Source organism: Dipodomys merriami, unplaced genomic scaffold (genome assembly GCF_024711535.1).
Source record: "Dipodomys merriami isolate MVZ:Mamm:240054 unplaced genomic scaffold, mDipMer1.0.p SCAF_166, whole genome shotgun sequence".
Classification (NCBI taxonomy): domain Eukaryota; kingdom Metazoa; phylum Chordata; class Mammalia; order Rodentia; family Heteromyidae; genus Dipodomys; species Dipodomys merriami.
The window spans coordinates 69,169-90,439 of NW_027203004.1; the positions used below are offsets into that span (position 1 = coordinate 69,169).

Below are 21,271 nucleotides of genomic sequence, written 5' to 3' on the forward strand. Positions count from 1 at the left end.
CTGACCCTTCCTTCCCAGAAATGAGTTAAGAAGTTTCAGAGACCAGATGCCGGCCCCAGAACAAGGTCAGTGGTCATAGATAAAGAACAGACAGTACGTGTTCCTCAGTTCCCATTTAGAAATACCCCAGACAGGACCTTGAGATAACGACCACCTGGCAAGACCCCAAGCTAAGCCAAATGTCAACCAATCATAGACCTGTAACCATGTAACCCCCCCTTAAACCAACCATGAGCCAATTGTTTTACAAAGAGTGTTACAAAATTTCCCGCTTGGCAAAGTGATTGTTGGCGTATATGGTGACCTTTAAATGGACCAATCATTGGATACTTTGTGTTAAGCATTAATCTTGTGGATTTTTGCCTTTAAAAAGGCTTGTAACCGCTGCTCGGGGCTCTCTGACTGACCGGGGCAGAGAGTCCATTTGCGCAAACGTCAAATAAACTCCTCTTGCTTATTGCATCTCCCAGCCTGGATTCTGAGTTTCTGGGGTGCCCTCCCATTGATGAAAGTATCCTAGGGGATTAGGGTCTTTTATTTGGTGCATTGGCCAGGAACCAGGCGCCCCCAAACCCCAGATTCCAGGACCAGCAAGAGGTAAGATAGAGCTCTTGTCTTGTGTGTTTGTCACTTTCGTTTTGCGTTCTGGGATCCAAATCTGTATTTGGACTAGGGGGAAAAGCAGATGTGCCCAGTACCCTAGTCCCTCCCTGGAGCCCTGCTCCAGGGTCCTCTGAATCTGTATTTGGACCAGAGGGAAAAGCAGACGTGCCCAGTGCCTTGGTCCTGCCCTGGAGTCCTGCTCCAGGGTCATCTCAAGGAAGGAAGAGATCCGAGTGTCTCTCTGTTCTGGGGAGTTAAGGCACGGCTGGCCACTCCCATCTGTAATTTCCTTCCTCATCTGTATTCACTTGGTTGCCGCGCGGCATCTGGTTCTGTCTGTCTCTGTTTAGTGTTAATCTTTTTTAATGTGTGTTTTGTATTCTCTATAGAGATGGGACAACAAGTGAGTCCCCTCCTAGGACACCCCGAGACCCTGTCCTAGTTCGTTTGAAAACAAAAACTGCTCCTTCTGCTTTTGTAACTTGCTTATTTGTCAATTAGGAAGCTGCCACTGACCACCTGCAAGTGGCCCCAGTTAGATCTCAGCCTTGGGCCTTGGCTCAGGGGGGTCTGAGCGTGGGGGAGAATCTGTCAGTCTGAGGGGACGGCTGCTAGGGGTTTTACTTTTCCTTTGCCCCAAGATGACTGGGAATTCTCCTCTGCCTTGGAAGGCCCCTCAGTCAACGTCTGCAGGAATCTAAAAGAAAAATCCTCCGGAGGTGAGTAGGGGGTGTTGAGTCGCCTGGTAAGCGAATGGTGGTGAGATGTAGCCCCATTCACTGAGTCTTGATTTTGTCTTTGTGGCCACTTGTTTGTCTTGTTTACTTTAGTGTGTGTGTTTGTTTTATGTTTTCTGGGGTAGGGAAGTTCTGGGTGAGTGTGGCAGGCTCACTAAGCAGACTCTGGATTCAGCTTGCTGAGTGGGAGCAGCACAGGGTTCCGGTAGGAATGAACTTGGGCCCATTAGTCCCCAACTCAGCCTTCAGTTTTTGTCTATTTCTGTTTTAGAATTGGTACCAGTTTTAAATGTGGATCCTTGTTTTTTGTGTTTATCTGTATTTTTGTTATTTATTTATTTAAACATCTCTGGGAGAATAAAAGTTCCAGCTGGGCTAGTTTGGTTCCCTTCAAGCCTCAGGCTGCATTTTCTCCTTGTGGAGGCTGCCGGCAAGGAGGGTGTAGAAGGCTGTGTGCCTGGTTTGGACTTTTTCAGCTAGTCCTGACAATGTAACAATTTGTGAAGTGCTCTTGTCTAAAATTGGATTAAAAAATCTGACTAGTTTAGTTTTAGGTGACCCCCTCCCCCAGCTCTCCTCCAACAGAAGGGATTCAAGAGACTAATTAGTGAATTGCCTTGCTAGACAAACAAGCTCTGGGAAAATAAAGCCCAACAAAGGTACCTAGTTTAAAAGAAATACTGTCTTAAATTTTTGTTTAAAAACTTTAAAAGGTGTACGTATGACTGATTTTGATTTTTTCGCGCTTTAAGATCTGTGTGAGTGTTTTTTGTGTGTCTGTGAACGTGTTCAAAGATAAGAATTGTCAGCATGCTGTAACAATTGGATGAGTTTAAATTTAAAAATTCAAAAGGTTAAACCTGAGAGTGTGTTTCTATTAATATCTGTCTATTTAGGCATTGTTGGGATCATTAGAGTTCACATTCCTAAGCCATCTAGAAAGATGCTATTGCAAACCAGAGTGTGACTGTTTTTTGTGTGTCTGTGAATGTGTTCAAAGATAAGAATTGTCAGCATGCTGTAACAATTGGGTGAGTATAAATTTAAAAGTTCAAAAGGTTATGAGGTTTGGACATTAACAAAAATGTTTCAAAATTTTTCACATTGTTTTAAATGGCTCTTTAAAGTTTCTTTAACTTGCAAATTAGAAAATCTGGTATTTTAAAAAACTAATGTTTTAAATGCATAAGACTGTTTATACTGTAATCAAGTTATCTGGCTTAACAAAAATGCATTGGTTTTTGGGATCTAGTTCCCTTGGCTAAAATTTGGGGATAAATATTAAAAATTTAAATATAAAGGTTAGTTTAACACCATCAAAGATATTACTTTTTCTGTCTGTCTAAAAACTGTGTATTTCATTCGAAAACCAAGAGATAAGAAAAGGGGAAAAACTTAGAAGCCAACAGAAGACCTATCTTTAGGGGTGAGGGGTGAACAAGCAGAAGTTCAGTTCAGCTGGACATGCATGGTGGGACAAGCCCTGGGAATAGTCCACGCATGGTGAAAGAGGGCAAGCTGGCACAAACGCAGTTCATCTAAACCTAAAGAGTCAGATTGGGTGTGTGCCCATTCCATAGAAGTGGCTGAGTGGCCCATCTTTGTTCTCTCTTTTCCCTGCAGATAGACACTGAAAACATGATGGTTAAAAAGAGTGATGTGATGATCTGATTAGTATTGCTAAAACTTCCCTTGTGTGTGTTAACATTAAAATTAGGAAGGCCTTAAAAAGAGGGTTAAAAAGTTATTTGTATAATGTGGCTTACTTTCAAATATGTTCTGCAATTAGGATGTTTTTAAAAGTTATAAAGGTGTTAAGTCTAGCTTTTTGGTTCAGTTATGATGATTGTTATTTTCGCATTAAGGAAAAATTGTCATTTGAGTTTAAAAATCTTAATGTGTATCTGTTATAAAACAAGCAGCCAAGAGGTAATGAGTGACACTTGGCCTCAAGATTTCAAGGGATCTTTTCAAAATGCAAATAAAAACTGAGGTATACAATATTAAAAAGAAGATTAAAGGAGACTTAAAAAAATAGGAAATGGATTTTTGGATATAAAGTTTAAATGTAAAATTGTTCTTAACATTGGCCTCAATGTACACCAAGAAAAAAGTTTAGTATTATCAAAATGATTGCTATTCTAGTTTGCTCTTATAGGGTTTTTTTTTTAATTTTCCAGCAAAGCCCAGAGCAAAGCACAGAGGATTCTTACAAGTTTGTTTGATATAACTTTGACTCTTAATAAGTTTCAGGTAAGAGCATGCTTAAAAGCTACTTCTATGTTGACAGCCTTGTTGCTTTTAATTGGAGTAAGGTGGCCTTTTATAAGACTCATTGATCTGCAAACTGGTTCAAAGCCAGCCCAGGCACAAAAAGGTCCCTGTGAGACTGTCACCTCTACTCAGCCAGCAGAGTGCTGAAAGAGCAAGCAGAGTTGCTTTGGGACTCATAGTGGCAGAGTACTAGCCTTGAACTGTACAGTTGAGGGACAGCACTCAGGCCCCGAGTTCAGGTCCAGCGACCAGCTAAAGGGAAATGCCAATGAGGCATTTATCCCAATGTGGAGAAGACACTCCTAGGACAAAAGCAATGGAGGAACATCTAGAGACAGTAAGCCACTGCTTGGATGGCAAAAATGTCAGATCCTAGAATCATTTCTGTGTTGCCCTTCAAAACTGGTCAGAGCCAGGAGGTCATGGGAGATAGTTTGTAAGCATGCATAATGTTCATGACTACCTTGTAAGGGACAGGAACTTGCCAGTCCTCTGTGATAGTAAAAAATTAATGTTATAAAATGTGGGGGATAGTTTAAATCTCAACCCCTTTATGTGCCAAAAGCTCTAATTGGCAGCTCTAATTGAGCTGACACTAGTTACATGAAGTTCATCTGCTCAGGAAAAATTTTGTAAACCTGAGAGTGTATTTCTATTGATATCTGTCTAAAGGCCTGCAAAGATAACTTAGGCACTGTTGGGATCATTAGAGATCACATTCCTAAGCCATCTAGAAAGATGCTTTTGCAAACCAGAGTGCTAAACAAGCTACATTGCTGTAGCCGGAGAAAAGGTCTGTGCAGTTGTCAAAAGTTAAATATTGTTCTTAATGACATCTAACCCTGATAGCCTCTGTGTAAAATAGGCTAAGGTTATAGGTTCCTGGCTAAGTAAGATCAATGCCCCTGAAGTCAGCTTGAAGAAGTTACACAAGATGGAACTTCGCCCTTCTACCCCCATTTTAAGATCAAGGGTCCATAGTCAGTTTTGAAAAAATGAGGCAAAATAGATAAAATAATTTTTTTAAAAAAGGCATAAAGAATAGTGTTAATAGTTGTTGGTGTGCAAGGTGTGGAGACTGCATCTGTCAGAGATGGCTACAAGACTAAGCCTTCTGAGCCTTCTGTGTCTATTTACAAAAATATCTGGTTAATAAAAAAGTTGTGATTTTGGTAAATTGTCCTGGACTATTGTTTAAAGATCTTAAAAACTAGCAGGATCAAAGTCTGCCAAGCCTATGCAATGTATCCTTAACCAGTCTGTGTAGGAATTTACAGCCCAGCATGAGGTATGACAGTCCCTTGGAGCCACTGAGAGACCCTACTGCTGCTGCTGCTGCTGTTGCATACCCTAATGGGTAAAGTTCGATGACGTCCTGACAACCACCTGGAGAAACTCCTTCCTGATTCCATGACCTGAGTCTGCTTCCTGGTTGACTGCTGCTAAATCTAAGATCTTGTGGGACATTCTTTTGGGTGATATCCAGAAACCCTCTCTTCCCACAGTGGATATTGGGGACAAGGATATCACTGGCTTGCTTGCCTTAGGTACTTCAGTGCATAGTGACTGGAAATCCACTCTATGGTCACAGCCTAGTTTGGCTCTGGTATGGTAATAACCTGAGTGTGTTATCAATGGAAGTAATACTCTTAGCCTTAAAATCTAGCAAGCTTCTCCAGCCCAGTGGTACCTTGAGGTTGTTCTGAGATAACTTGGTTTCACAAGCCACAGGAAAAATTGGGAAGTTTTAAACTCTAGACACAAAGAAGCTCAAGGAATTGTAACAAAGAGGAGGGTAGTAAAGAGAGTTTTGAGAAAGGAATTGGGGAAAAAATGTCCTCTTTGGAGAAGAAAGGATTTAAAAAGTAAGGATTGTCTTTAAGACAAACCTCAGAAAGTTCAAGTATGTAGCAAATGGTAAAGAAAGCCTTGGAAAAGGAATTGGGTAAATTTAAAAATTGTCTTTAAGACAAACCTCAGAAAGTTTAAGTATGTAGCAAATGGTAGGAGTATGTTGCAAATGGTATACTCAACAGATTGGTATCTTTTGTAAAAGAAAAAAATCAGCACAGTCCATCTATTAGTTCTGAGATCTCAATACCAAGCACTGAGAAAAACTGACACCCCACAAGATAATATAGAGACACCATGAATTTTAAGATTAAAATTAGTCGAGAGAAGAAGGGGGAAATGAAAGATAAAAAATTGCCCATTACCATTACTAACTTGCTAACTGCTGATTGTGCTTCTGTAAACTTGCTTACGCTAGCACTGACCCTTCCCTTCCCAGAAATGAGTTAAGAAGTTTCAGAGACCAGATGCCGGCCCCAGAACAAGGTCAGTGGTCATAGATAAAGAACAGACAGTACGTGTTCCTCAGTTCCCATTTAGAAATTCCTCAGACAGGACCTTGAGATAACGACCACCTGGCAAGACCCCAAGCTAAGCCAAATGTCAACCAATCATAGGCCTGTAACCATGTAAACCCCCCTTAAACCAACCATGAGCCAAATGTTTTACAAAGAGTGTTACAAAATTTCCCGCTTGGCAAAGTGATTTTTGGTGTATATGGTGACCTTTAAATGGACCAATCATGGGATGCTTTGTGTTATGCTTTAATCATTTGGGTTTTTTTTGCCTTTAAAAAGGCTTGTAACCGCTGCTCAGGGCTCTCTGACTGACCATGGCAGAGAGTCCGTTTGCGCAAACGTCAAATAAACTCCACTTGTTTATTGCATCTCCCGGCCTGGAGCCTGAGTTTCTGGGGTGCCCTCCCATTGATGAAAGTATCCTAGGGGACTATGGTCTTTCAATCTAATATTTGATGACGGCATATATCTGAGGATGAGCAGAACAGCAATTAAGTCACACAAAAAAGAAGGAAACAGAAGAAAAATGAAAAGAATGAAAAAGAAAAAAAAAAGGAAAAAAGGACCAAAAGGTCAGTAGAGATTTAAACAAAGCACACACACACACATACACCTAAAATAAAAAATAGGAGGGGAGAAAAAAAGATTAATAGAAAACAATTTTTTAAAAAAACAAAAAAAAAAAAAAGGTACAACAAAGAGCTCTTTTCTTTGGGGGTGGGCGGGGAGGGATTAGATGGGAAGATCCTGTATCTCCCTGTGTCTGTAACCAGTCTCTTGATGGAGTCTCTAATCTGCTTGTGTTTTTTGTTTTGCCTGTGGCTAGATTGTATTCTTAAGTCAATTTGTTTGAGCAGGCAGAAAAATGCTCTGCTTTACCCAGGATTTTGTGATCCTCCTCCCAGGCTAGTTCAATGAGAGAGAGATCTGCTTTGAGTTTCACAAAAGAGGGAGATGGCTGTTTCCTCTAGTTTGAAGAAGTTGTGATGAGGCTAGGTTCTGGGTAGAACTGAGGCCTTTCAGCAAATTGTAGCTTTTCCCTGAGGGGTAGCTTCTGAGACACTCACAGAGCCCAGCCTGGAGCCATTCTCAGGGTTTATGTTTACTGAATTTTACTTGATTGTCTAGGCTGCTGTAGGGAGGGGCAGCCTCTGGCTCTGTTTACCCAGTGAAGAAAGTTACTCCCCTCATGGCAGAGCTTTGTCTGCTTGGGCTGGGTGAATTTTCCCAGGGAGGAGCTGAGCCTGGCAGGTCAGGTCAGGTGCCTGTGACCTCCTAAATGACTCGTTTGTTTTTTTTCCAAGGCCTGAGTTGGAGCTAGCTCCTCAGCTGGGCCTTTTCAATATCAAATATGGAGACCTCCGGGGGTGAGTGCGGGTGAGTATGTCAGGATTCAATTTACCCTGGAGTCTTGGTTCCTGGGTTGTCTCTGGTCTGTTATCTGCAGGAAGAAGATACCTGCTACTTGTCAGCCCTTTCTGGTTTTAAGAAGAATCCTGTCACCTGCTGTTTCTGGCACCATTGTCCCAGACTCTGTGTTGTTCGTTTGGTGGCTAGGCTGCTGTCATTGCTGCCGCCACTGCAGCTGCAGCTAATGGCAAGTGCTCAGATATGTCTCCTTGCCTGTATTTTCCCTCTCTGGCCAAACTCTCTGTACTGTGATGGCACACTTAGTAATTCTCTGGCCTAGGACTCTTCACTGGAACACTACAACTATTTTGTATGTGAGAGCTTGTTTAGCCTCTAGCTCTTTCCTCCTGCAACCTCCCCTAAAGTAATCTGTTGTTGCCTTTTAAAAAACTGGTGCCAGTGGCTCATGCCAGTAATCATAACAACTCAGGTGGCTGAGATCTGATAATCGAGGATTAGTAACAGCCTTGGTAAGAAGGTCTGTGAGTCTATTATCTTATTAACTGGTTACCAAGAAACTAAAAGGGGCACTGTGGGCCAAACTAGTAGAGTGATAGCCTTGAGCACAAGAGAACAGAGATTTCAACCAGGCGCTCAGTTCAAGCTTCACATATTAAAAAAAGTTAAAAACAATTTGCCATCATTTGTAATCTCAGCATCCTCAACTAGTGGTTTATTTAAAGCCAATTTGCATCTCAGTGTGCACGTATTTAGGTGGGGGAACTAAACTTTTATTACAGTTAAAAGAAAAACAAATGAGCACAAGTGTACAGGTGGCTCACGCCTGTAATCCTACCTTCTCAGGAGGCTGAGAAATGAGGATGGTGTTTCAAAGCCAGCCCTGGGCAGAAAAGTTACCATGAGACTGCTATTTCCAATTAACCATTAAAAAACAAGAAATGGCACTATGGTTTAAACATGTATGGTAGAGTGCTAACTTTGAGCAAAGAAGCTCTGGGACAGCACCCATGCCCAGTATTCAAGCCCCATGTCTAAAGGAAAAAATACAGAGTTCAGGGCTGGGAAGGTGGCTAAGTGGTAGAGTGCTTGCCTTGCATGTATGAGCCTTTGGGTTCGATTTCTCAGTACCACATAAGCAGAAAGTCCAGAAGTGGCACTTTGGTCCGAGTGGTATAGTGATATCCTTGAGGTGAAGAGCTAAGGGACAGTGCCCAGGCCCAGAGTTCAGGACCCATGATTGACAAAAGACAAACAAAAAGAGAGTTCAAATAATTAAATGATGTGTACAATAGAATATACACGAAAGATGAAAGATTAAATTAATGAATTAATAATTGAAATTATCAACAGTGTTTCAATTTTTTAGGTGGTGAATGTAGCAGAAAAAGTGATAAGACATAATGATTCATTTCTAACAACTCTTCGATTTTTTAAACTCATTTACTACTTTTAAACAAAAGAAGTATGTAAGTATCAATTTACGGAAAAACAAATTTGTACATGTATTTTAGCCTGAATTCCACATTTTATAATTTGCCTTTTAGTAAACAATCAGTATCTTTTCATATAAAATACCTGTAATAACTTTAATTAATACTTCACATCTTTCCAGTATTTGGTTAAATCAAAATTCCTCCCTTCCTTCTTTTCTTCATTCCATTCCTTCATATCCTTTCCTCCTTTCAATACTAGCAATTAAACTCAGGGCTTCATGTATTTTAGGTAGGTGCTCTACAAAGTGAGCTATACACCTGCTCTTTTCGCTTTAGTCACTTTTGTTTTTGTTGGTCATGTGACTTGAACTCTGCGCCTGGACACTGTCCCTGCATTCTTCAAATCAAGACGAGTGTTCTACTGTTTGAGCCACAGTGCCACTTCTGGTTTTCTAGTGGTTTATTGAGATAGGAGTCTCACACAATTTCCTGCCTAGATTGGCTTTGAACTGGGATCTTCAGATCTCAGCCTCCTGAGTAGCTAAGATTACAGGCATGAGCCACCTGAGCTCAGCTCTGCTTGAGCCATTTTTATGACAGGGTTTTCTGTTTATGACCATGCCCGCATGGATCACAATCCCTCAATGACAGGGAGGGTTGTGTGTAGCAAGTCAGATACAGTGGGGAAACAACTTTCTCTGTCCATCACAGGGAGAATTTTGGAGGATTGTATTAGAAATTTCTAGAAGTGGGTTGTGAGCAGCATCCTGCTTCCAGGAGTCTCTTCCCACTTCCCAACATTCTAGTCCTGCCAGAAAGGGTCTATGGTAGAAAGCTCAGGATGCAGAGGGCGGACTCTCATTTTCCTTGTCAACAATTTGCCAACAGCATCGATTGTTCCGTCTTAACTATTTGGATGGACTTCTACCATGATGATTTTTGAGCACAAGAAACTTGACATCCTAAAAAAACTTACAAAGTATGACAAGCTCAACATGCCCTCTTCAGAATTGCTGTCCTGCTTACATATCCTTCTGGACCAGCTGGAGCAAAGCATGACCCATGAGACCAAGAAAAAGAGTAAGTAGTACTTGTTTAGATGCCTTAGAGCTTGTGAGTAGGGATGGAACCTAGGTCTCAAGGGATGGGCCTGCTTGTCCAAGAGCCCTTTGTACTACCCAGCTTGGCAAAATGTCCTTTTATGGATGTTCTATGCCTAGTAATGTCTGTTCCCATTTTAAAAGAACTTGGACATAACCACTCATTAGAAACACCCTACCTTCTCATCAGTGTTCAGTCCAAACTCAAGTTCTACAGCTTCTCCTATTAAATCCTCATAGAAGTTTAGTCACACTTTAACTTCTAGAGTCTACTCTAAGACTCCTGTACCTATTTCCATTCTTATGTTTCTGTCAATGTAGAGAACTTCCTGCTGAACTACAGATAAAAAACCCATCTGTGATGTCGCCTATGGTGACTGATGGAGATTGGAAGCCAAAACTGGACTCCAGAAAGCATGTGAACATAGAGGCTTTTTCAATGTGTAGAAAGGCTCAAGTAGGTTTTGAGTCCTGTGGACATCCCACTGGTTCTGAACGCCACATGTGATGTAGGTGTACATGCACATACCACCAAGGAAGATGATCCAGCATGTCTTCCATTGATGTTCACAATTCACCTAGATCACATCCAAACCAGTAAAAAAGTATTGGTTTTGAAGTGCAGGGTAAATATATGCTAATGGAAAATGACCCCAGTCTAAGTTCAGGAAAACCAATGTTGGGTTCAAAGTCTAGATTCAGTTTAGGAAAGGGAATCTGTCCTCACAGATTATCCAGACCAATCTGTCCTGCTGCTGGAGATCCAATTTCCAATTGAGAAATAAGAATCTGTCCCTCCCTAGACTCAGGAAGAAAATACTGCCTTTAATGAGGAAGTAGATCCCTTTGAGGAGTCTGAGGCAGAATATGTGTCTGAAGGCAACTTAGAAGACAATCCAGATTAGGAGATTGCTTCCCCTCTTCTTTAGAAAATCTTTATTTTTCTTTTTGGTCCTGATTGTTGTAAAATGATCATTCTACTTATTTTTTTAATTTAATTTTATTTTATTTGGGAACATACTGTACAGAGGGGTTACAATTACATGGGCAGGATAATGCATACATTACTTACCAAGCATTGCAGCCTACTCCTTTGTTTACCCTTCACCTCCCTTCCCAGCCTCCCCCCTCCCCCCCACCCAATCATACCCCCCTCCCCCCCCACACCGACATTGTAAACCTGGTTTTGACATGACATTTTGTACTTCTCATTGTTGCAACAGGTCCACCTGAATCCTTAAACGACTTGTTTGTCCCCATCTCCTCCACATGTTATACTGACATCAAATATAGTGAAAGCGGGGCTTACACTGTGGGGGAGGGACATACAAAGCAACAAAGAAATAATCTTATAAATGCGTTAGAAACACATGCATGAAAGAAACGAAAACATTAAAATACATATTTAAGGGTTCATTTTCCTAACAACACATTATCTGACCTTTTCCGCTTGACTCATACCTATACTAGATATTGCAAATAAGGGAAACCATGGGACCTATGTTTCTTTGGGCCTGGCCTACTTCACTTAATATAATTTTTTCCAAGTCTTTCCATTTCCTAACAAATGGGGAAATGTCATTCTTTCTGATGGAGGCATAGAATTCCATTGTGTATATATACCACATTTTCTTGATCCATTCATCTACTGAGGGCCATCTGGGTTGGTTCCATGTCTTAGCTATGGTAAATAATGCTGCAATAAACATAGTTGTGCTGGTAGCTTTAGTGTGGTCTTGTTTGTAAACATTTGGGTAAATGCCCAAAAGTGGGATTGCTGGATCATAGGGGAGATCTATGTGAAGTCTTTTGAGGAACCTCCATACTGCTTTCCAAAGTGGTTGAACAAGTTTACATTCGCACCAACAATGAAGTAAGGTTCCTTTCTGTCCACATCCCCTCCAGCATCTGTTGTTGTTAGAATTCTTGATTTTTGCTGTTCTAACTGGAGTGAGGTGATATCTCAATGTTGTTTGGATTTGCATTTCTTTTATGGCTAGGGATGTTGAACATTTCTTCATGTGTCTATTGGCCATCCTTCTTTCTTCTTCAGAGAAGCTTCTCTTTAAGTCTTTCGCCCACTTATTTATTGGGCAGTTGTTTCTTTGAGGATTTGTTGTTGGGTGGTTTAACTTTTTGAGTTCCAAGTATATTTTAGATATGAGACCCTTGTCCTTTGTATGGCTAGTAAAGATCTTCTCCCAATCAGTGGGCTTTCTATTGGTCTTGCTAGCTATGTCATTCAGAAAATTATAAGGGAATATTTCTCAAAACTTTATGCTAATAAGTTTGAGAACTTGAGAGAAATGGATTTTCCTAGCAAATATTGACATGCCAAAACTAAACCAAGATGAGTTAAACCAGCTTAACAGGCCCATATCAAGCATTGAAATAGAAACAGCAATAAGAGACCTCCCAGCTAAGAAAAGTCCAGGACCAGATGGTTTTACAGCGGAATTTTACAAGGCCTTCAATACTCCTCCAACTCTTCAATGAAATTGAACGAGAAAGCTCACTACCAAACACATTCTATGAAGCAGTCATGACCCTCATCTCAAAACCAGGCAGGGACTCATGAAAGAAAGAGAACTATAGTCCCATTTCTTTGATGAACATTGATGCAAAACTTCTCAACAAAATTTTGGCCAATCGACTTCAACAATTCATCCAAAAAATCATACCACATGATCAAACAGGATTCATTTCAGGGATGCAAAGCTGGTTCAATATACGCAAATCAATTAATATTATTCATCACATCAACAGGAGCAAGAATAAGAACCACATGGTTATCTCAATAGATGCAGAAAAAGCATTCGACAAGATCCAACACCCCTTCATGATGAAGGTTTTGGAAAAATTAGGAATCCATGGAACATTCCTCAATACAATAAAGGCTGTATATGACAAACCTACAGCCAGCATTATACTCAATGGTGAAAAACTAAAGCTATTTCCTCTTAACTCAGGAACGAGACAAGGATGCCCACTCTCTCCACGTCTCTATTATTTTTCTAACGTTATTAAAATGTCAATGTCTATGTTATGTTATACAATTCATGAGTCTTAAATGTGTTTTTTTTTTCACCTACAATGTAAAGCACCATGCACATATGTTCTGTGTGTGGGCAAACACAAAGTGACAGCGGGCTGAACAAGACAGCCTACTGGATATAAAGGGAACGGTTAAGTGCACAGGGAGTTGCAAGGAAGCCAGGCCATGCCTGCATGGGGTGATAAGGTGGTTACAAAAGCTTTAGGACATACCAGATCAGATGACCTAGAAAGCTGTTCTGTCAATTGGGACAAATGCTACAATACTTATAGTGGTATGTGGGACTTTCTTCCAACAATGAGTTCAAGCCTGTATACATATTCATTGTGCTTTGGGAAATATTGAAGAAAAATTTGGCTCCGTTAATATAAAAAATCTACTTAGGGCTGAATATATTTGACAAAATACATAGGAAATATCGACACTGGAAAGTATAAGCCATCATCAATAGAAGAAAGAAGGCTTACATAGATGGACAAACACAACATCAGGAAGTAATTAAATCAGATATATGGAAATACATGCTATATTCATTACATTTTATATAGTTTATTATATGATGTATAAGATCGAATATGATTTTTCATACTACAAGGGCTTTTAACATTTTCAATAGTAAGCATTTTTTCACATAATATTAGTGTATAACATTATTGGGGAAACTGGTAATATAACTTTGATTATAATTATATGAATATATATTTTTGTGTTTCTAGATATAACACTGATTATAAATAGATCAATAAATATTAACATATATTTGTATATCTGTCTATGAGTTGAATATAATGAAAAAGGCTACACAATGTATAAAAAGGCAGTTATGAGTTAGTATATGAGACTTAGGCCTGTAATCCTAGTAATGTGGGAAGCTGGGTTCTGTGTTTTAATTTCTCTTACCCCCATGCCATTAGATTTTCAGAGGAGACCTGGTCCCTCGGGTGTAGCCAAGGGACACATATGCAGTAGGATCACTCTCTGTGACCCCAGAGGAAATTCAGTAGAAATCAGGACAAGTCTCTTATGCTATAACAGTCTAATTAGTTCCTTTGCCAAGATGGCCATCTGTAGAACATCAGATGGAATGTTGGTATTCCCTCCCAAAATGTTTTTGACTATCCTGAATTAAACCGTATTTCCCTTTCCAAGCTGCAAACACATAGAAATATGCCCAGGGCTCAAGAGAGATGGACAAAGACTTACAAATACATAAAATTATATACTTTTTTGGGGGGGGGGGAGGGTCCGGTTGTCAGCTTGAACTCTGGGCCTGGACGCTATCCCTCAGCTCTTCAGCTCAAGGCTAGCGCTCTACCACTTGAGCCACAGTGCCACTTCAGGCTTATTTTCTTTTTGCTTATGAGATGCTGAGGAATCGAACCCAAGGCCTCATGCATGCAAGGCAAGCACTCTACCACTGAGCCACCTTCCCAGCCCCCAAATTATATACTTTGTTTCAGTAATTCAATGACAAATCATCAAAGGCATATCTTGAATTTTTCTTTTTTTAATGGAAATAGGAATATACAGTGAGTGCATCAGGGAGTAGGTGATAGTTTGGATGCTGAATTGTGGAATGCACTCCTGGGCATGGGAAACACTTGTCTTGGAGAACTTGTATGGGGATGCGTCTCCTCAAACAGCTTCACAAAACAATTCCCATAACTTGTATGATGTCATACCAATCTTTCCATAGCAGCAAATAAGTGTCAGGCACTGATCTTGCTCTGAGGTGGACTCAGCAACACAGAAAGGCACAAAGAACGAGAGGGAATGACTGCTAACCACCAGACATCAGCTTCAAGAGCTGTCCTGACCAGAAGCTAGGAAAATTGAGCTGGAAAAGGCTGATCCCCATGCAAGGCTCCTGAGCACTAAGGACCAGGCACTATTATAGGTGTTGGAGAAACAAGTGAATGTGGCTCTCACCTCATCAATTTCATGCTGAAAAGAAAACCAGAAATCATAATGATAATTTCTATATATCAGAGACATGACATTGGTAGTTTTGTGGCAATAACTTCACAGCAGGTATGTGAGGAGATATCCCTGAGGAGGAGACAATTAACCTGAGAGCCATCATCCATGCAATTAACTAGAAGCAGGTACTCCAGGCAGTAAGAACAGCAAGTACATCCCTCAGTGATGGGAAAGGACGTAACTTGCTTCAGAAAAGGAAAACATCACTGACGTGCTTGCTTGTGAAGTAAGAAAAAAAGGTACAATGAAGAAAAAAAAGATCAGACATGAAGATCGGAATAAATGATATAGATATTGGATGCTGCAGGTTACAAGAAGAAAAATTCTGATGTTATTCTAAATCTGACATGACCCACTGGAACCAAAGTTCTCAAATAGTAGCTAGACACGTCTGATTCACCTAGTGAATACTTTTAACATGTGATTCTAGCCAGGCTCTGGTGGCTCACAACTGGAATGCGAGCTACTCAGGAGGCTGATACCTGAAGATCAGGTTTGAAGCAAGCCCAAAGCGGAAATTGGAAAGACTGATCTCCAATTATCCACTAAAATTATGGACATGAAGCTGTGGTTCAACTGGTAGAACACTAGCCTTGAGAAAAAATTAAGGGACAGCACCCAGGTTCTAGGTTCAAACCCCTGGACTTCACAAAACAAAGAAGTCAACAAATAAAATTTGGTGCTCATTTGATCATCACTTAGCATTCTACTACAATGTATTTGTTATGAGCCTAGGAAGTTACATCCTTAGCAAATGATCTCCCCTTATATTCTGCTTCATTACCAGTATTCAAACCCCTGGCATTACCAAAGTCTCCTCCCAGTTAGCATAGCAGTCTACCACTGGGAATTAATAGATATATTTTTATTAATCATAATCTATCCACACACATCAAATGAGTAGTAGCCACATTCTACTATTCTGAATGTTTTTGCTCCCCCTTTGAGTTAATAAGCCTTACCATTAAAAACTAAAGAACACTTATCAAATTAAGTCAACAGTAATCATTCTTCCACCCAATCTTGAAACCTAAGTTATGTGTTTTTTTTTTTTTTTGTTTCTTTGATGTTGGTGCCCTGTATCTTGTATATACATTTCTCTAGCATTGGGAGGTGAAGGGAAAAATCCAAATGCTTAACTAGGGATAGACCAATTTTAACAATGAGATCAAGACAGTATGTTCAAAAACGAACTTTACAATTTAGGCAGGGAGTGGGGAGGGTGGATGGAAAGGAGTAGTTGTGGAGGTGGAAGGGTAGGGATGGTAGGGGGAATACAAAGGAGGAGGTAACAATGCTTGAGAGGAAATGAACTCATTACCTAACTTATGTAACTGTAACCGCTTTGCACATTATTTTTACAATAAAAAAGTATTTAAAAAGATGAAAAGACCACATAAATAAAACCACATACTTACAATCATCTGATATTCGACAAAAGAGCGAAAGATGTTGTGTGGAAAAAACATAGCCTTGCCGGGTGCCTGTGGCTCATGCCATTAATCCTAGCTACTCAGAAGGCTGAGATCTGAGGATGGTTGTTGAAAGCCAGCAGGGCCAGGGAAGTCCATGAGACTCTTAGCTCCAATAAACCACAAGAAAATGGGAAGTGGAACTGTGGTTCAAGTACTAGCCTGGAGATGAAATGCTGAAGGGTAGCTCCGAGTCCCAGAGTTCAAGCCCCTCGACCCCCCCCACACCACACACACACACACACACACACACACACACACACACACACACACACACACACACACACACACACACACACACACCATAGCCTTTTCAAGTATTGATGTTGGGAAAACTGGACATTTATAGGCAGAAAACTAGAAGTGGATCTCTGCTTGCACTAACATCAACTCAAAATGGATTACCTACATTGAAATCAGCCAAACTACTATAAGACAGAATAAGGATGACATTAGAATTTATAGGTGCTGAGGTGCGAGCTGGGCAGCTGCATGCCGAGCACCCGTAGTTGAGCTCCATTTCCCGCAATTTTGCACTGTGTGCCTCGACCCTGTAACCACTTACTCCAGTTGGCCCCTGCGACGGTTGCCATGCATCAGGCACACCCGTGCTAGGGGCAGCTCTGCTCACCCCCTGGCCCTGCTCCGCGGGCCGCCTGTGACGTGGGCCCCTTCCTGCGTTGTGAGCCCTGTGATGCGAACGGGGTGGCCCAGTGTGCGCCTCCACCTGCCGCGCCTGCCTGCGGCATGGGGGAGGCTGGGAGAGTACCCCACACCTCACAGGCCTCACCAGTAATGGAGTAATCGCTCTGGAGACAACAACAACAACAACAACAAAATGTATTCTAATTTAACTCCTCGTTTAGGGTTGAGGATCATAAGCTATTTAAAGGCAAAAGTTTATTTTCACCCCTCATCTTTATTCTTGACCTAGCAAAACTATGGTGTTTAATGTTATCTAAACAGGAAAAATGAACAGCTGTTGAGAGAGCCTCATAGGGACACTGGGAACACATAGAGAATAACTTGTGTTTGTTGAACTTGGAGTCCAACTTATACTTTATAATTCAGACATATATGCAGAGAGAGATATATGTTCTCAATGGTTAACATTGTATACAGCATAGCCCAACTATAATAGGATCCATACTAGATAATCAAAGATAGTGTTATAGATACTAGAACGTGTAAGTATGGCCGTGACCAGGAGAGGACACTCAGTCCAGGTTGGCCTTTTCTCTCCCCAAGGCCAAACCCATGGCAGTATTGGGTGTGCGGCAATTGTCCTGTCCTACACTGCAGAGAGCTCTCCTTAAGAACAAAAAGAGGACTCAAGACAGTCTGCCTACCTATTACGAGCTTTCCTTTATTTTTAAAATTTTTTTTTGGGGGGGGAAGTATTTTTGAAAAGTTTTGTCTTGCGATGTATTTATAAAAGTAAATAAAATTTTTACCATTAAAGTAATCATTAAAAAAAAAAAAGAACTTGGGGCTGGGAAGTTGGCTCAGTGGTAGAGCGCTTGCCTTGCATGCCAGAGGCCCTGGGTTCGATTCCTCAGCACCACATAAGCAAAAAGAAAAAAACCCGGAAATGTTGCTGTGGCTCAAGTGGTAGAGCGCTAGCCTTGAGCTGAAGAGCTGAGGGACAGTGCCCAGGACCAGAGTTCAGGCCCATGACCAGATCAAAAAAAAAAAAAAAAAGAACTTATAGGTACTGGCAGGAACTTCCTGAATAGAATTCCAGGGGCACAACAGGTAGGAGAGAGACCCAACAAATGGGACTACATCACATGAAAAAACCTACACAGGCTAGGGACATAGCCACTAAACTAAAAAGACAGCAAACAAATTGGGAAAAGATATTTACCTGCAATACATTAGACAAAGGGCTAATTTTCAATGTATACATGGATCTCAGGAAACTACACCACCCAAAACTTATAAACCAATCACCAAATTGGCAGAGGAGCTAAGGAGAGACTTCTCAGAAGAAGAGGTAAGAATGGCAAAGAAACATCTCAGGAAAGGTTCATCATCCCAGGCCATAAAGAAAATAAATATCAAAGTAATCCTGAGATGCCATCTTATCCAAATATCTTGAATTCAGACAGCAAATGATGGTGGGGAAGTGGAGAAACTAGAAAATGGCAAGGACATTTGCACAACCATGTTCCTTGCTGCTCAATTCACAGTGACAAGAAATGTACACAACCCAGATGCCCCACAATAAATGAATGGAACCAATAATTATGCTCTCTATATACAATGAAATTTTACAGAGCCATTAGAAAGGATAAAATAATGAAATTTGCAGGGAAATGGAGGACACTAGAATAAATCATATTAAGAAAGTTAACCAACATCAAATTGACAAATGGTACATTTTCCCCTGATATGTAGAAGAAAGGTTTAAAACACAATGGGATATGACATACTGTACAGGACTCTAGGCATCATATATAGTAAGAACAGAAGAGGAAGCCTTTGGCGAAAATCACCAAGTTGTAATACTCAAGCACCTTTTCTATATAATACTCTCTCTCTCTCTCTCTCTCTCTCTCTCTCTCTCTCTCTCTCTCTCTCTCTCTCTCTCTCTCTCTCTGTATATATATATATATGAGTTCCAATAAGAAAACAAAGGGATTTTCTTAATTTGTCTTTTCATTTTCTGATGAGTCTGTATTCTTCACATAATATACAGGGAAGATGGGGGAAGGACACAGAATATTGCAGCAGCAGAGCCCTCTGTCTGTACTGGACATTGATGAAAGTGAACCATGCAAGTCAAGGGTCAAGATGGGAGAGAGGGTATGGAAGAGAATGGGGGAACAGATGAGATTACGTAAAAGGAAGGAAATGTACTAGTTACCTGACATACAGAAAGGTAACCCTGCTCTATATCACCACTAAAACAATTTTTTTAAAAAGAAGAGAGTTCCCTAATAAGAACATATGAGAATAGGAAAATACAGAGCAGATAATTCCATTTTTATGTCCTTGGTACCTGATAGTTTCAATCAATAGCTATTGTCCTACCAACTAAGTCATACCTATAAACCCAAAAGTCCTTACAATATTAAAATTTTTCATTGATTTCTTCATATTTTCTATTTGCTTTTGGGTTTTTGTGTGTGTGTGTGTGTGTATGTTTGTGTGTGTGTGTGTGTGTGTGTTTGTGTGTGCGTGTGTGTAAGAATGGAGTTTGATTGCAGGATCTAGGTACTATCCTTGAGCTTCTTTTTTGCTCAAGTGTACACTCTACCACTTGAGCCAAAGCTTCACTTCTGGATTTTATGGGAGATAAAAGATTCACAGAGACATTTTTGCACCACTAGATTCAAATCATCATCTTCAGATCTCAGCCTCTAGAGTAGGTAGTATTATAGGCATAAGTCAAAGCTTCTGGCATATGAATTGTTGTCCCTTTTTTAAAAATCTGGTGCCAGTGGCTCATGCCTGTAATCATAGCACCACAGGAGGCTGAGATCTGATAATTGAGCTTTAAAGAGAACCTGCGTAAGAAAGTCTGTGAGACTATTATCTCATAAACTGGTTAGCAAGAAACTAGTAGCAGCACTGGTTCAAACTGGTAGAGTGATAGCCTTGAGCACAAAAGAACAGGGACTGCCCCCAGGCCCTGAGTTCAAGGCCCACATATAAAAGAATGTAAAAAAAAATTGCAATCACTTGTAATCTCAACATCCTCAATTGGTGGTTCATTTAAAGTTAATTTGCATCTCACTTTGTATGTATTTGAGGGGGAACTAAACATATAACATTAAAAAAAATGAGGAGCTGAGTTCAGGTGGCTTATACCTGTAATCCTACCATTTCAGGAGGCTGAGAAATGAATTTGGTGTTTTAAAGACATCCTAGGCCGAAAAGTTCCCATGAGACTGCTATTTACAATTAACCATTAAAAACAAGAAATGGCACTGGGGTTTCAACTGGTATGGTAGAGTACTAGCATTGAGCAAAGGAGTTCTGGGACAATACCCATGCCCTGTGGTCAAGTCCCATGTCTGAAGGAAAAATAGAGATCAGGGCTGGGAAGTTGTCTCAGTACTAGAGTGCTTGCCTTGCATGTTGAATCTTTGGGTTCAATTCCTCAGTACCACATAAGCAGAAAAAGCCAGAAGTGGCTCTGTGGCTCAAGTGGTAGAGTGCTAGCCTTGAGGTGAAGAGCGAAGGGACAGTGCTCAGGCCAGAGTTCAAGATCCATGATGGACAAAAAACAAACAAACGAAAAGAGTTCAAACATTTAAATGATGTGCACAATAGACTATGCACTAAAGATGAAAGATTAAATTAATGAATTAATAATTAAAATGATCAACATTGTTTGGATTTTGTAAGTGGTGAATATAGCAGAAAAATTGATAAGAAATAATGATTCATTTCTAACCACTCATATTGTTTTAAACTCATTTACTACTTTTAAACTAAAGGGGCACATAAGTATCATTTTACAGAAAAACAAAAGTTGTATCTGTATTTCAGCCTTAATTCCACATTTTATAATTTCCTTTTAGTAAACAATCAGTATCTTTTAATATAAAATACCTGTAATCTCTTTATTTAATACTTATCATTCCAGTATTTGATTATATCATAATTCCTCCCTTACTTCTTTTCTTCATATCCTTTCCTCCATTCTATACTAGCAGTTAAATTAAGGGCTTCATGCACTTAAGGTAGGTCCTCTAAAAGGTGAGCCACATACCTGCTCTTTTTGCTTTAGTCACTTTTGTTTTTGTTGGTCATGTGACTTGAATTCTGGGCCTGGAGACAGTCCTTGCACTCTTAAGCTCAAGGCAAGTGCTCTATTGTTTGAGCCACAGTGCCACTTCTGATTTTCTGGTGGTTTAATGGAGATA

At 40.3% G+C, this 21,271-nt stretch overlaps 1 long non-coding RNA gene across 1 annotated transcript; it reads left to right on the forward strand.

The window, feature by feature from the left end:
- Window positions 1-1,248: 1,248 nt before the first annotated feature.
- On the forward strand, window positions 1,249-4,919 carry LOC138828845 (uncharacterized). Its single transcript, XR_011372389.1, has 3 exons — window positions 1,249-1,322; window positions 3,521-3,593; window positions 4,873-4,919. It is a non-coding gene; the product is annotated as an uncharacterized lncRNA (long non-coding RNA).
- Window positions 4,920-21,271: the final 16,352 nt, after the last annotated feature.